Consider the following 17030-nt stretch of genomic DNA (forward strand, 5'->3'; position numbering starts at 1 on the left):
TTTTCCCCCTTTTTGTCTCATATAGAATTGTTGGGCCAAAGCACAAGACCAACATAAATTCCCCCAGTACCCTGCTGTTTCTCTTCAAAGCCTCCGAGTGTTTGGTACACATGATCTATGTACCAAGGTGCTATTCGAACAGAGACAAATTATGTTCAAACATCTGAAAGTCATCATTTCTATGCATACGCAGGCATTTTGAGAAAAATCTACAAGAGGATCAAAAACAAGATTAAACCACATCTGCTTGGGTTTAAATGACATTGTCTATGTAGTTCAAAGTTGTTTCCTTTTGTTAAAAAAAATAAATTCTGCACAGCTGTTTTTTATCTTAAATTCTTAGCCTTTATCAAAGAAGTGTTTTCATTGGCTAGCCGGTATTATTTTTTTTTAAGTTGAAGTATTTAGGAAAGGGGATTAGGAAAAAAAAAACTGCTTTGTTCTTCTATGTTCTATGCCCAAGCCTTTTCATGGCACCCTCAGAAAATGAATCCAGGGGGTTTGTTCATTTCTAAATAGAAAGGTTGAACCTACTGTGTGTCATCACATCCTAAATTAGGTCTTCCATCCTTTCCTGTAAGGAATTGATTACAATTGAGATTGATAACACGAAACATGACCCTAAAAGGTGCCTATGAAATAATAAATGACTGTGTGGCCAGTGGAATATTCTAGAAAACTACATGGGAAAGCGAATGTTTCTGGAAGCTGTTGTCAGTAAGCAGTCTTATTTAGGCAAGACACGGATGTAGAGTGACATCATCCTGGCAGCGTGCTTCGTTTGGACAACTGACGCACTTAAATATGAAAGCAATCACACTTGATTACAAAGACTTCCTATCTTATGAGGATTATACAAGCAATGCTATAGCTATGAAGGCTTACTAAAACGTTGGTTAGGATGTAACCTAATAACAACAACAAAAAAAGTTTGAGGACTATATGGCAACTAAACCAAGCCATGCTATGGAATTGCTTCATTGCTTTCTGCTTAAATGGTGCTTCCTAAGTTTGCAACTGTGTTTTGGCATAGTAACTAAAACCATGACACAAACATACAAGCAGGCAGATTTACACACACACATCCACACTGAATCCATCGTTGTTACCTCGTGTCAGCGATCAGCAGGTAACTTTACAGCATGATTACGATGGAAAATACACGTTTTCACTGTGACATTTGCAGTCAATTCTCAGCTGCATACAAGTGAGGAATTCTTTTTCCTCATCAAACATGGACACTTCTAAACTTCTGTACCCAGCCTGTGTCAAAGAAATGGTACTAGTTCCTTCACTCTTGATTGCCATGAAAGCATATTTTTGAGAAACAATCAGTTTCCATGTGAACGTCAGGTTCCGTAAGCTTTCCTGCCCACTGGGTTTTAGCGCCTCCCTTCTCCTCAATGCATTCAAAATGCCCAGGCTAGCATCATGCCTGGGCTTTGGAGTCAGATTGTCCACTTTCAAACCACTGTAATTCGGGGCGACTTCAGCTCAATTTCTTCTTCTACAAAGTAGAAGCAATAATATGACCAACTTCGACAGATATTAGTAAGGGTTTAAGTAAGGAAAGCTAGGCAAGGCACCTCATCAAATATCTAGCAAGTAACAATTGCTCAGTAATTCTCCTCCAGACTCTGGTCTGTATCTTCTCTCTACTTCCCCACCCCTCGCCCCTGCCAGGTGCCTGCTGCTACCCCAGGCATTCAACTTATGCTCCAGCTTTCTGATCTGAAAGCTAGGGAGTGGACAGTACCTAATGGTTTACATCTTGCCAGAGCTTACCGGTTACTCTCCTTCTCTTCCTTAGCCTCCATCTCTGAAAAAGTCACCTTCCTCCCCTATGAAACTACCTCATCCATTTCTAAAGACAGTTCACAGGTTTTTGCCAAGATAAGCCAATGGCAATGACCCATGCAGTGCTTGCTCTGTGTGACTGGCCATGATGGTATGGTGCTATCCGCCCTAGTTTGTAGGAAGGAGAGGGACATGGTGGCTGATGGGTGTGTGGCACAGATCCTGGAGTCCTAGTTCTGATCCTTTCTTGCCTCTCCGGTGTGCATACTCCTTCATCCATCACCTTTCTCAAACCACTTCCCATGCATCCTTCTCAGGGATTATGAAAATCCTGCCTTAATGGACCATCTAACTACTGCCTTTCTTCCTTCCAGTCCCTCTTCAAACTGCTGCCCATTGAATCTCATCCAGCTATTTCGATCCAGAAATAGTTCATGATTTCTGTTACAGACAGGGAGGGAAATTCACTCTTCTTGAAGCTGATAAGAAAACCATCAGAACTTCACTTGTCTTCACTGAGAAAAAGAAATCTAAATTGTCTTTTAAAAAGCAGATGGATGCCCCCGGCATGGTAGGTCAGTGAATAAGGTCCTCGCCTTGCATGCACCAGAATCCAATATGGGCACTGGTTTTAATCCCAGAAGCCCTGCTTCCTATCCAGCTCCCTGTTTGTGGCCTGAGAAAGTAGTGAAAGACGGCCCAAAGCCTTGGGACCCTGCACCTGCTTGGGAGGCTTGGAAGAGGCTCCTGGCTTTAGATTGGCTTGGCTCCGGCCGTTGCAGCCACTTGGGGAGTGAATCATTGGACAGAAGATCTTCCTCTCTATCTCTCCTCCTCTCTGTATATCTGACTTTCCAAATAAATAAAATAAATAAATCTTTTTTTAAAAAGCAGATAGGAAGCATAGAACATTCTGGTACCAAACTCAGTGCCAACAGTTTTGCCCATTCTTTCCCTTTTAGTCTTCCCAAGAGTTGTAAGAGGTGGGTCTTACCATTGTCCTCTGTTTGGTGACAGGGAAATAGCACAACAAGGGCAGTCAGGCTCAGGCCGCCCTGATTCTGGTGCCTTGCTGATGAATCGTTTTGTGTACAGCCTTCTTGTTTCTGTCACCCCAACCTCTATACACACATTTTCCCTCTGGAAATTTGCACCTGGAAATTCATGCCAAGTAAGCACACGGTGGATGGTAAATGCCTTTTGAACCAAATTGGACTACAGGTTTCAAGGAACTCCTTGAGGCAGCACACATCTGCACCATTCCCCAGAAGGCTTCTCCAAAGTCTACAATACTCTGAACCCTCCAGTTGTCAAAGCGTCTCCCCACTTCTCTTCTCTGATCCTCCAGTAAGCCTTGTGATTCGAACCTGAATATTTCCATTTCGCACAGGTGGCAAGTCAAGTGTGAGACAGTGGTGCGGTTGGCCAAAGCCATTCACCAATCATGTATGGAACAAGAGATGGACCTACACCCTTCCCAACCTCTCTAGACATCTCTTAAACTTAGACATTTAATACATTCCCTAGTTGGCAGGGCAGTGGCTCAACGGCTACAGAAAGTTGGCCAGTTCCATTATTTTTAAGTACAAATAGCCAGGGAAGATCCTAAAAGCTGAGTAAGAGATTGGAGTGTGGGCTCCCGGCACGTGGCTTTTTTGCTGGTGTCTGGCCCAGGAGGTGACTTGAGGACAGAGTCTCAGCTTCACAATGAATGTCTTGGTTTTCCTGAACTGATTTACCAACCATCCGGGATGTTATTTCAACACAGTTTATCTTTCTATGCGGTCATACGTCCCTTTATAATTTCAAGACAGATCAACATAAACTGGGGCTTTTGAGGTTTTTGGACAAAGGTGGCCCTGAGCTTTATTCAAGGGATTTGAATTTCAAATGTGCGGAGGAGGGCTTGGCGAAAAGCCTGCCCTGAGGACGTTGGACTGCGATGCCAAGAAAGGAACGAAGGAAAAACGTTAATGCTGCTCCTGTGTTTGGCTGATCCGCATCCAGGAAAGAAACAAGAAAGTACAGAGACACTTCTCAGAGTGGGAGGAGCTGATCCAACGGTTTGAAGGAGTATTTCAGTTGCTTGGTTTCAGAACGGTTTGTTTAAGTGGATTTTCAAGAAGTGAAATAATGAAATGGCCACGCTACAGAACTGGCCAGCTCTGGATCAAGCAGGAACTCAATAGGTATTTGGGGGAGGTAAAGAGCCTACAGTGATTACTCCACATGCCAGGTTGCCTCTGACTGACAACCGATTGTTTCCTGCTTGTGACCTTGTTGTTTGTGATGTGCGTCTGGGGCAGGTGCACTCCTGTGTCGAGTCCAGCATATCTGCCAAGCAAGACAAAGCAGTCAATTCAATGACTGTTGAACCAGAAGCACAGATTTCTCACCCTTAGAAATAAATTTTCTAATTGAAAATTTATTATTTTAGCAGCAATGCTCAGCATTGGGTTTGGGGGAACCATCATTTTTATCGACAGCTAAGAACTGTTTGCATTTGTTTTAAAAATAAAAACAAAAAGTGAAACAAAGCTTGGTGCTGGCCCCAGAGGTTCTCATGGCTGCTGCTTTTTACTCTCAGCTATCGTTAAAACATACCCTTTTCAACCTGCATCTCCTCAAACCTGCAATCTGATATAGTACCGATGATTATCTTGACTTTAGATAGAGTCATGGTGGCGTGGTTTTGTATTTAAGAAAATACAGTTACAGGGGCTGGCATTGTATCGTGGTGGCTTAAGCCACCACCAAATGGCAGCATCTCCTATTGGGTCACTAGGTCAAGCACCAGCTGCTCCCCTTCTGATCCAGCTCCCTGCTGACGCAAGGGGGAGGGCAACCAGGTTGTAGAACTGACTGGAGTTCCAAGCTCCTACTTTCATCTTGGACCAACCCCAATTGTCTGTAGCCATTGGGGAATGAAGCAGAGAATGGAAAACTTCTCGCTCGCTCGCTCGCTCTCTGTCTCTCTCTCTCCTCTCTGTCTCTCTCTCTCTCTCTGTCTCCTCTCTCACTGTAACTATGCCTTCCAAATAAAATAAATAAATCTTTCACAAAAATATAGCCATGACAGTGTGTTCATGAACATTCTTAAAAGCAAGGATAGTACTGAACTCTGTTTAAAAAAAAAAAAAAAACAACTTTTTTTTCTATGCATGCTTCCTTATGACGAAGTTTAGTATAAAAGTTTAGTGCAGTAAAGTTAAGAGCAACTAGAAATAAAATGGAAAGTTGGTGCCCCGTGCTGGAATAAAATGACCACATCACTAGGCTGCATATTGTGGTCCGAGGGGTGACAGCAGGAGATCAGAAAACAGAGACCTCACCAAGTGCCTAATGGACAGGTAGTGTCAACAGAGAGGTACGCTAGACCACAGTGTGGTACACACCCAGGGCGGGACAAATCCAATCCGTGGGAGATTTCATCACATCACTCAGAACCACACACCATTTAAAACTAATTTCTGGAAATTTTTGTCTAACGTTTTAGATCGTGGTTGACCACAGTACAAAACCATGGGTCAGGAACTGGCTATATTTATTTTATGGAAATTCTTACTGGAATACGTCAAAAATGAAATAACCTGACAGAGCCGGTGTGGTGTAGAGGAAATCAGAGTGGCTGGGTTGACATTGTGGAAGGAAGCTGTGACTTCACAGGTGTTGTGTTTATCCTCTCCCTCCTCATGTTCCAGAACAAAGTCAATTCTTCACGATTTGGGGGACCATAAAATAGCCTCTCCTCACTCATTTGTCCCTCTTTCCCCAGAACCCAGCCCTTCAAGTCACCTTGTCACTTATATCACTTCCCTATCCCCCACCAGAACATAAAACCCTACCCAGAGGCCTGATCTGAAATCTGTGGTCTCAGAGACAGCACGGTGGTGAGTGTCACACCTGCCTTTCTGTGGCAGTCTTGTGCCACCCTAGACCTGGCACAAGCTCTGCTCTACACTTCCACATTCAGGCAACCTTCCGATGTCCAGAATAACAGTACCGACCAACTGAGGCCACTCAGAGACTGTGCCACTAAGAAGCACTTTAAAAAAAGCACTTGGGCCCAGTGCAATAGCCTAGCAGCTGAAGTCCTCACTTTGAATGACCTAAACGCAGCTAAAATCCTCACTTTGAATGCACCAGGATGCCATATGGTCGCCGGTTCTAATCCTAGTAGCTCCACTTCACATCCAGTTTCCAGCTAGTGGCCTGACAAAGCAGTCCAGGATGGCCCAAAGCCTTGGGATCATGCACCCAAGTGGGACACCTGAAAGAGGCTCCTGACTCCTGGCTTTGTATCAGCTCAGCTCCAGCCGTTGCAGCCACTAAGTGAATCATCCAGTAGAGGATCTTCCTCTCTGTCTCTCCTCCTCTCTGTATATCTGATTTTCCAATAAAAGGAATTTCTTCCAGCCTTTTCTGAGGTCTGCATGTTAGTTTCTCTTCACGTGATAATTGGATCAACGACTTGGCTTTACAAATATTACACCTAGAGAATAAATTCTGCTTTTGGTTTTACTGATGCTGACTTTTTCTGTCCATTTCTTCCTGCTGCTTTCTCCAGCAAAACGGAAAAACAGAGTGCATGAGTTGGGATGATGACTGAAATGAGATAAATTAAAAACTACTTGAAATCCCATATACATGCCAAGCCAAATGTTATAGAAATCCAAAATGCATTTGAGATATTCAGCAGTTCTCCTAAGGTCTGATTACAGGCTTGATGGTCTTAATTTCTCGCCAATATATAATTCTCTATGAAATTCTGTAGCATATCATTAATGCTCTCAAAATGTCATAAAAGTGCACTGGGCAGAAAACCTCCCAGCTAGAGAAATTCTACCATCTAAAGATAGAGGCAGTTAGCTTTAATCTAGGAAGCTGAAAAATAACCACAGGATGGGTGACTGTCTTATATAGCATGTTCCTCCCATCCTTTTTGAAATAAGACACCAAATGCGGGGCCTGACAGTGTTTGGGCCTTGGAAAAAAATATGAAATGTGATCTAAAAGTTGTCATGGTAAGGGGAAGGAGAAACAGGAAGAACACAAAGCAATGCTAAGCCTAACAGAGCCCCCTGTTGACGCTGACCAAAAGCCAAGTCAGAAAAATGCATGTCCACAGGGCTTGGCGGCATGGCCTGGTGGCTAAGGTCCTCGCCTTGATCCCATATGGCCACTGGTTCTAGTCCTGGCAGCTCCACTTCCTCTCTGTCTCTCCTCCTCTCAGTATATCTGACTTTATAGTAAAAAAAAAAATAAAATAAATCTTTAAAAAAAAATGCATGTCCACAGATACATCATGTTGAAAAGCAAACCTAAGTCTGAAGTGATTGGGAAGAAAATAGCGTAATAGAAACTGGAGGTGCTGTGTTACTTTGTCAACCGAATGTACTAAAAAAATGCAAATAATTCAAGCTTTAAAAACTTATGATGAGGGCCTAGCACCCTGGCTCAGTTTGCTAGTCCTCCTCTTGCAAGTGCCAGGATCCTATCTAGGTGTTGGTTCATGCCCTGGATGCTCCACTTCCCATTCAGCTCCCTGCTTGCAGCCTGGGAAAGCAATCGAGGCTGTTCCAAATCCTTGGCACCCTGCACCCTCGTGGGAGACCTGGGAGAAGCTCCTGGCTCCCGATTTGAGATCAGCTCAGCTCAGCTCCAGCCGTTGTAAACCATCTGGGGAGTGAACCTGCGGGTGGAAGATTTTTCTCTCTGTAAATCTGTCTTTTCATTAAAGAGATGTAAGGCTGTTAGGAAAAAAAGGGGGAGAGAAGGGAAGGGAAGGGAAGGGAGGGGAGAGGAGGGGAGGGGAGGGGAGGGGAGGGGAGGGGAGGAGAGGAGAAGAGAGGAGAGGAGAGGAGAGGAGAGGAGAGGAGAGGAGAGGAGAGGAGAGGAGAGGAGAGGAGAGGAGAAGAGAAGAGAAGAGAAGCCTATGGTGGGTGGTGGTGTCATGGTGTAATATGCTAAGCCTCTGTCTATGCTGGCATCCGACATGAGTGCCAACTCAAGTTCTGGCGGTTCCACATCCAAGCCAGATCCCTACTCACGGCCTGGGAAAGCAGCAGAGGATGGCCTAAATGCTTGGATCCCTTTACCCATTTCAGAAACACCAGGAAACTCGTGCCTGCTGGCTTTGGATTGGCCCAACTCCAGTTGTTGTAGCTCTTCGGGGAGTGAATCTGTGAATGGAAGATCTCCCTCTCTTTGTCTCTCCTTTTCTCTGAAGCTCTGCCTTTCAGGTAAAAATAAAGTAAATCTTGTTTTTTAAGCCTATGATAATTCTTCCTAAACTGAAAACAGTACAGTGTAAAGCAACTGTTAAAAGCAAATAAACAAATGCTTTTTGAACATCCACTATATACCAAGTAATAGGGTAAGTACAAGCAAGAAAATGGGACTAGGGAAACAAACCCTGCCTTTACAACAAGTATACCACACTGTAATCACTTTAGTAAACTAAGATAGTGAAATAACATATCAAGAATCCTCAAAAACATTTCCTACAAGTGTCTATCCAAGTCAAAGGAAATGGCAAGGGGGCTACAGGAGACAAAGGAAAATATCTTGGCAGAATTAATATTTACTCAAGCTGGAGCTTCAGTGAAAAGCTTGTGCAAAGACCTCAAGGCAAGCAAAAGCAAGTTGCACAATTGTGCTGTGAGGAATTCAGTATAACTCATGTGGAGCAAGCAGACAGTGCCAGAGTAGAAGAGCTGTTCAGGGTCAGATCAAAACAGGCCAGGCCACACAGGCTTTGTAGAGACTCAGGTGAACACCAGCCTAGTGGTTCTTTTGGCAAAAGTCATTCCACAATGAGGTGAAATATAACTGAAGCACACTGGAAGACAGGCCTTTTGTGCATGTTGGTTGTGACACCTGCACCCCTCCCAAATTATGGGGTCCTGCAAGTCTGCTGTATTGTGACTGAAGAATCCCAATACGCCTGCCAAAAGCATGATAAACACACACACACACACACACACACACACACACACACACATAAACACTCCCTAGAGAACATCACTGAACAACAGATAAAACAATTCCAAACCACATTGAAACACATATGCATATGAAGAGATAATCAAATTGTGGGATTGGCCCATCCCCAGGGGTTGCTGGGAAGTCATATCCAGGAGCCGGGGTTGGATGGATAAGCAGAGCCATTGGCCTCTTCAGAAAGTGCCATTGCCACAAATGGGAGCAGTGGGGTGGACTTGCCCCACTGGCTCTGTCTGTGGTCTGTGACTCAGAAATTCACCCAATATTTCTCGTAAAGGGTCAATCATTCGCTCAAGACAAAACTCTGGGAACCATCCCAGATTCCCCCCACATTCATTTTTCTGCAGGTTGAACCCATCAGCAAAGGACTTGTTGTTATTTCTGCATATTCCTAGAAGTTCATGGGGAAAAAAAGACAATGAAAAGATACATTTATTTTGGCATAAAAAATTTTAAAATCTATGCCTAATTTTCCGTAAATACATATTCTCCAAGAATTTATTGAAGACACCCTTGTATACATGGCTTTCAGAATTTTTGTACTAAAATAAACCCATGCTTTAATTCCATTTCCTGCGCTTTTTTTGCTGGTCTTCAGTTCATTTCCACTTGCTCCCATCCTGGATCAAACCACTAGTACCCTGGCTTTGAGCACAAGCTGGTTCTCCAAGAACAAAACAAATTGCATCTTGTCACTCTCCTGCTTAATAGTCAACGATTTTCCACCAAACTTCAGAGAAGACTCTTCCTTTTCCCTGGTTACAAACCCTTCCCAATCTAGCCCAAAATCCACCATTTCATTTTTGAAATTATTTATTTGAAAAGCAAAGTGACAGAGAGGGAGACACAACCTTCCATGACTCACTCCCCAAACAGCCAGTGTTGGACTAGGCCAAACTATCCCAAAATTCCGTAAGAGTCGCCCATGTGCATGGCAAGGGTCAAAGGGCTTAGGTCCACCTTCTGCTACTTTCACAGAAGCATTTGCAGGCAGCTAGATCAGATGCGCAGCAGCCAGGACTCAAACTGGCACTCACATGGGATGCCAGAGTCGTGGCCAGCAGTTTACCCTCCTGGGTCGCAATCCTGGATCTCTCCTCACCCTTTTAGTCCCATGCCACACATTATTCTCTAAAAACAGACTTGCTGCAAAACCTTGTAAAAGTCCAACCCTCAGAGGCCTACAATAGCACAGCTCAAGTGTGGCCCAAGGACCCTTACCCTCATCCAAGAGGTGACAGGAGGTGCATTGGTAGGCTCCCTCCCTGACTCACTCTCAGTGGGAGTGGCAGGCTGTGTTGAAGCACGTTCTCCAGGTGACTTTTCTGAGTGCTAACAGAATGAGCTGGGATTTCACCTATAATTTTATCAGCAGTCAAAATGCAAGTGATGGAAATCCCATGATGCATTTCTTTTCCTTAAAACTGTCTGAGCAGATAAGCCAGAGCTGGAATGGGATTTCATTTTTCCAACAATTCAGATCCTCTCTGTCTTGCTCCACTGTTCATGACAACCATGACCCAAAATATCTACTGTGTTTCTAGCTTTCAGGGGCAGAGAAAAAAGAAAAGTGTCCTCATCCTCTCCTTAAAGACACCTCCCAGAAGTACGTCCTATAGACCGGAACCTAGTCACATGGTCACATCATGCTACAGAGAAAGCTGCCAGTGACAAGTGTTTATTCCAGATGGTCTCTTACCTGCAAGGGAGGAAGGGCAAGGAAGGAATGAGGGAAAGAGTGAGAAAGAGAGCCTAGTTTACTCACAGTGAATCTTGGAGTCAGAAAAACAGGAATCAACATCCCGATATATGGCAACAAACATGCACAGCACAAGTATAAAACAACGTACGCCACTGAAATTGAAATTTTGATATTATGATTTGCCATCTACTGTCTATTGGATCATTTATTTAGTGGAGAGTTAAGCTTGTGATTGTAAAGAAAATGGAAAGTATGTCATCGTAGAAATTAAAAGGAAAATAATAAAGCAGAAAGAGTGTGAGAGTGAGGGAGGATGTGATGGGAAGTATAATTCTGCTCTTAAAACTTACATATAAAATTCATAAGATGTGTTCCCTTCATATAAACACAAAGAGAACACGCAGCAACACTAATGTAAAGAAAACTCTTGGGCCCAGCGGCGTGGCCTAGCAGCTTAAGTCCTCGCCTTGAACTCCCCAGGATCCCATATGGGCACCGGTTCTAATCCCAGTAGCTCCATTTCCCATCCAGCTCCCTGCCTGTGGCCTGGGAAAGCAGTTGAGGACGGCCCAAAGCCTTGGGACCCTGCACCCCCATGGGAGACCTGGAAGAGTTTCCAGGTTCCTGGCTTCAGATCGGCGCAGCACCAGCCGTGGCAGCTCACTTGGGGAGTGAATCATCAGACGGAAGATCTTCTCTGTCTCTCCGTTCTGTATATCTGACTTTGTAATAAAATAAATCAACCTTAAAAAAAAAGAAAACTCTTACCAAAAGATTATGAGTACCGTGCAGTATATAAACAGGATTAAAAGGATCAGTAAGAATCAATTTCGATTTTATATAGTGATAAAAGAAGTAACTCTTCAGAGTGCCTAACAGAATTTGAGAGTATATAAGTCAAAAGCGATACAAAACAAAAGAAGAATGAATCCGATCTGTGATCGTTGAAGACTCACTACACTTGCCTCAGGAAATTTCCTATCAAGCCTAAAAATTAATAAAGCTCTTCATACCGGGAACACAATTAGCAAGTTTAGTCTGCTGTGTGTCTCAAGCCTTGCTTCCAACAATAGAATCCTCTTCAAGAATACATGCAAGTAGATTGTTTTTAAATTCAACTTACATGAGGTAACAAAGGAGTGTCAGCAAATGCCAAAGAAATTGGATCATAAGGACTGTGCTATCTGACCAGGGCATGATAAAATTAAGCCTCAGTGTAAGAGAAGAGTCATCCCTCGGAATATACCCATCTAGAAACTTCAAAAATCTGCTTCAGTCCTTACAGCAAAAGAGAACAATGGGAAATGATTAACAAGTGACTGACTAAGGAATCCCACAAAGTTCCACATGAAGCAGATTGCATCATCTTAAAATAGCATTTGGCACATGAAAATGGGGTGGGTATTTGGCTTGGTGGCTAAGATTCGGCTTGTGACATTGGCATCCCCAACTCAAGCGCCTGGGTTTAAATCTCATCTCCACTCCCAATTCCAGCTTCCTGCTGATGCACACCCAGGCAGACAATGGTGATGATTTCAGGCATTGAATTCCTGCCACCCATATGGGAGATTTCGATTGAATTCCCAGTGCTTAGCTACAGCCTGGCCCAGACCCAGCCAATCTTGGGGATTAAGGGAAATGAATCAGCAAATGAGAACACTCTCTACTTCTTTCTGTCTATTTCTCAAGTAAATCAAATAGAAAAGCTTTATTAAACAAAAGAAAAGTTGAAACCAATGAGCCAAGTGTTCAATCCATAAAGATGAAATAAAGAATACTGGTGTAAATGTCAACGAACAGAAAGAAGGAGATGATAAAAGTAAGAGTAAAACTTAGAGGAGTTTTTCTTTTTAAGAGTGATAAGGATCAACCTAACATAACTTCAACCCCTTGAGAAGCTATTTAAATAGACAAGCTCATGTCAAAGTTTGTGATTGTGAAAAGGGAAAATATTGCTGCTAAGTGTGGTGAAAGAATGGTTTGGCAACAGGTCACTTTATTTCGGTAAATACACAGCAAAAAATAGGCTTACTCAGGTGGAAATCATGGCTTGGTGCTTTCAACTGAGAAGGAACAAAGTAAGCATTGGTTTCCCTTCTCTGAATGAAACAGTACATAATTGTATTAATGGGCAAGAACAGCCCAGTGAAGGGATTTTGAAACGCCCAACCCATCTTTAAATCAAATTGAAAACAGAATCCGAGAACATAAACACTGATAATAGCTCAATGGCTTTGCAAAAAGTCGGAGGCAGAAGAATTTTTTTTTTTTTTTTGCTGTCTCCCAGGAAACACCTGCATATTTCCTGATAACCCTTAGAACTGCAAGACCCGAGGTTCAAAACTAACAATTAGTGTATCTCCTAACTAAACAAATCCTTTCAACAGGCCCAGCATGCCCTGAGCCCTCCTGTCTCCAGGATGTCCAAAGCTCTCTGTAAAGAAGAGAATCACATGGTAGCAGCACGCAATGGACTGTTGGGTACCTCTTTTTAAGCTGTCGGAGTCTTCAGGGTTTCCTCACAGGCTGAAGGTGCTTTCACTCTTCATCTGGGGCAAAAGCACAAGCCTGGCTCACATCGGTGAACCCCAGTGCCTCTGTGAGTGCTCTTGGATTGCAAGAAGGTAAAACTCAGGCCAGCAGACATGGAAGCCATTTATTGGAAGAACACTGGACAACCCACTGATTCTACATGGAAAGAGGATGCTGAAGACAGCTCCAGTGCACGCACAGAAGGAATTAGAGAGAGTGTAACCACACAGATGCTACACTGAGGTGAATCCATTCCTTGTTCTTTCCCAGGAAAGCCTCCTGGAAGAGACCAGCATTCTGCCAGATGGCCTTTCTGGCCATAAGACCATTGCTGTGCTCCTCAGGTGCAGCCCTTTGCAGCTCTCTGGCTGCTGGCCTGTTTTCCAAGTCCAGTTCACAGCTCCCCATGAAGTCTGTGAATCCTTGATATTCTCTAGCTCCTCAGGACAATGCAGTCAGTACCTGTTGCTCAGAATCACAGCCTGGTTCTGTCTTAGTTAACATCCTTCCCTTCGGGGGACTGTGAGCATTGTGACATCGGTACCATCAGCTAACATCTGACCACTTTCGTGTGGCTTAAGCTTACATCAGTCGGAGTTATGAGATCAAAGTGCAAGGAACTCTCTAAACCCAATTGAACTCTGGCAAAACCCAAATGCAAAGCTGTAATCGCTATCTTGGTTGCCGTTGTACTTTTGTAGCTAGACTGTATTCTGAGAGAATGTGGCTTTATTTGCTTGTCTTTTTACTTGTTATAAAATCATGAAATTAAAGCAGAAAGGCCTATAGTGATTCTTTGTCCCTGCCAAAGTGAGTTTGTCAAAACAATAGACAAAATAGAACTTAATTTGATCATCCCAGGTGGGGAACTTGGGAACATATTGCCAGAAATATTTTTGCAGAGCAAGCCTTCAATCAAAATTGCCTTTTATTTGGGGAGACGTGTATAAACTGGCTTTCAGAAAATGCAGCTCTATTTTCGCTAGCCTTAAATGTGTGGGAGCCAGACATAAGCCTGCAAATGCCCGGATTTTTTTTATTAGAGAATTACTTAACCTCTGAAAGAGCATTGTAAATTCATAGCAACACATCCATTGAGAGTTTTACCCAGAAATGCATGGGGAATGTCCAGGCGCATGCTCACTAAACAGTATCCAACACACCAACCAAGGTTTCAGAGGCTTTCCTTCCGGCCTTGCTTGGTTCCCCCATTTGCTATATCAACTTCTCCTACAGAAAGGTTTGTCCAGGAGTAGCACTTTGTAGGAAGGAACAGAGCCCCACAGATCTAGAACATGTCTATGTTAAACGAAAGAATGAAAACCACGAAGTTTGAAGAGTTGAAAACCAGCTATCTTTGGAAACCATCTGCGTTCGTCCTTAGCACACTTCCCCTAATCCGAATACCAAGAATGAGCCGATTGACAAGCAGGACAGGGAAAGTGCCAATTAACTCATGAAAAATTGATTCACACCATGAGCTATCAAGGAACTGCAAATTAAAATCGCAATGGAATAGCAGTACCAAATAAATGGCTTAAGTCAAAAACTTCACCGTAACAAATAATACAGAGGATTAGGGAAACTGGAATTTCCATAAACTATAGGAGGAAACCTAAATTGGAACAATTATTTTAGAAAACTGTTAGATGTTATCTATTAAAGTGGAGCATACACATGTTCCATGACCTAGCAATTCCACTCTTAGGTATGCCCAACATACATATTCATACATACAGCAAGAAATACTTATGGATATCTCGTTAGCAACAAACTTTGTGATTGTCATAAACTAAAAATAACCGAATGTTCGTCAGCTATAGAAGAGATAAGTAAATCCATGTAATCAATACCCTACAACTATACAAATGACCAAGTTACATGTAAAATGCATGAATTTGGTAAGACTCACCTAAAGAAGTCAGACACATAACGATATTACCGTATTATTCCTTCTATGCAAAGGTCAAAATCAAAGACAGCAAACCTACAGTTCATGTAGTTAGGACTGTGGTTACTTTTCAGGAGGTGGGAAGAGCTGATTGGCGAACTGCTGCAGCACGTTCTATGGATTACCCAAAGCAATCGATAAACTTCATCTCATGGAAGCTAACAGGTGTTGTCATTATAATACAATACCTGTACTTTACACTTATTACCTTAAATGCTTTCTATACGTACAAACTTCCAAATGAAGAGTTTTCAAAAAATAGGTCTGGAGATTTCTGGGATAACTCTATTTCCAGGTCTAGATGACAGGAGAATCACAATGGCAGAACTCGGGGACTCCACAGTCGTATCTGCACTTGCTTATGACTTCCTCACATTAAAAATAGACCTACCGGGCCTGGTGCCATGGCCTAGTGGCTAAAGGCCTCGCCTTGAATGCGCCGGGATCCCATGCGGGTGCCAGTTCTAATCCCCGCAGCCCTACTTCCTATCCAGCTCCCTACCTGTGCTCTGGAAAAGCAGTTGAGGACAGCCCAAGGCCTTGGGACCCTGCACCCAGTGGGATCCCATATGGGTACCGGTTCTAATCCCGGCAGCTCCACTTCCCATCCAGCTCCCTGCTTGTGCCCTGGAAAAGCAGTTGAGGACGGTCCAAAGCCTTGGGATCCTGCACCTGCGTGGGAGACCCGGAAGAGCTCCTGGCTCCCAGCTTCAGATTGGCTCAGCTCCAGCCATTGTACTCACTTGGGGAGTGAACCATCGGACGAAAGATTTTCCTCTCGGTCTCTCCTCCTCTCTGTATATCCACCTTTCCAATTAAAAATAAATAAATAAATCTTAAAAAAAGTTATTGAGAAATAATCACCCTTGCTTGTTGAGAGAAGTTTTCTCAAGAATTCATCTTGTAAAATTTTGGCGAACTTTCTCCAATGCTTCATATTCAGACCTGCCATCACAAATTAGCATGAGCTTGTTTTGATGTAAAAATGATGAAGATTCATGTATAATTTTCAAAATATTTATTTCCCATGCACTCTTCAAAAGCACTTATTAAAATTATAACAAGTCAGGGCCATTTTTCATTCTGTTTTGTGCCCCTAAGAAAGATATTTCAGGGTTTGTTTTCAAAACGTATTTGCTGAAGAAACAGTTGAACGAGGCATCATCGTAATTCATCTCTGGGAGGATAGATCTAAGGAACTGCACAGATGCAAGACTGACTAGTTGCCTAGACGTTGTGCTAGGTCCTGCGGGCAGTGGGGAGCACCGGAAGGTGAAGATTTCCTCATGACGAGATGGGTTTTGACCAACTATCGGTAAAAGTCTACGGAAGTCTGTCCATGCAATCTGGGAAGCCAAAACCACAAAAAGGCTTCTTTCCTCTTCTTCATCTACTTCTCAAGGTTCTTAATCTTGCTTCTCTTCATCCCAGGGATGTGCAATGAAACTCTGTATACAAAAGTCCCTGAGATCTTTCTATAGGGGATCCAACGGACAGAATAGCAAACTCCCGTTTTGAGAACGCTTGACTTTGCAAGCTCAGAGCAAACTTCCAATTTCCGACTGATTATCGTGGCTCGTGGATCCAATTGCTTGTAATTGCAAAATTCTTTATGTATCGAGAATATCTAATTCAATGAGGTCGGAGAATCTGCGAGTTTGGATCAGTTGACTAAATGGCCCAGAGCTGTAGAAACAGTTTTGATTCATGGTCTCTGGTTGTATGTAGCCACATGAGAACACAGCCTGCTACACCCATTTGTCAGAACACAGACAGGGAAGCAGGCGAAGGCCGATAAAAGTTTTATCAGATTGTTTTTAGCAGACAGTCCAGCTAAATGGGGGAGGGGAGGTGAAAACATTGAAAAACCACAGATGGTTGTATATTTACTTTCTAGAAAGAAAATGTTGAAGTATGATAATGTTTCCTTCTGAACTTTGGAATGATTTGGGGACTACTTTTATGGGTACAGTTACACAATGATAAATTAAAGGACCAGAAACCATGATTACACATTGCTGCTGTAAATTTTTGAAATTCCGA

The sequence above is a fragment of the Ochotona princeps genome, chromosome 21, assembly GCF_030435755.1.
Source record: "Ochotona princeps isolate mOchPri1 chromosome 21, mOchPri1.hap1, whole genome shotgun sequence".
NCBI lineage: Eukaryota > Metazoa > Chordata > Mammalia > Lagomorpha > Ochotonidae > Ochotona > Ochotona princeps.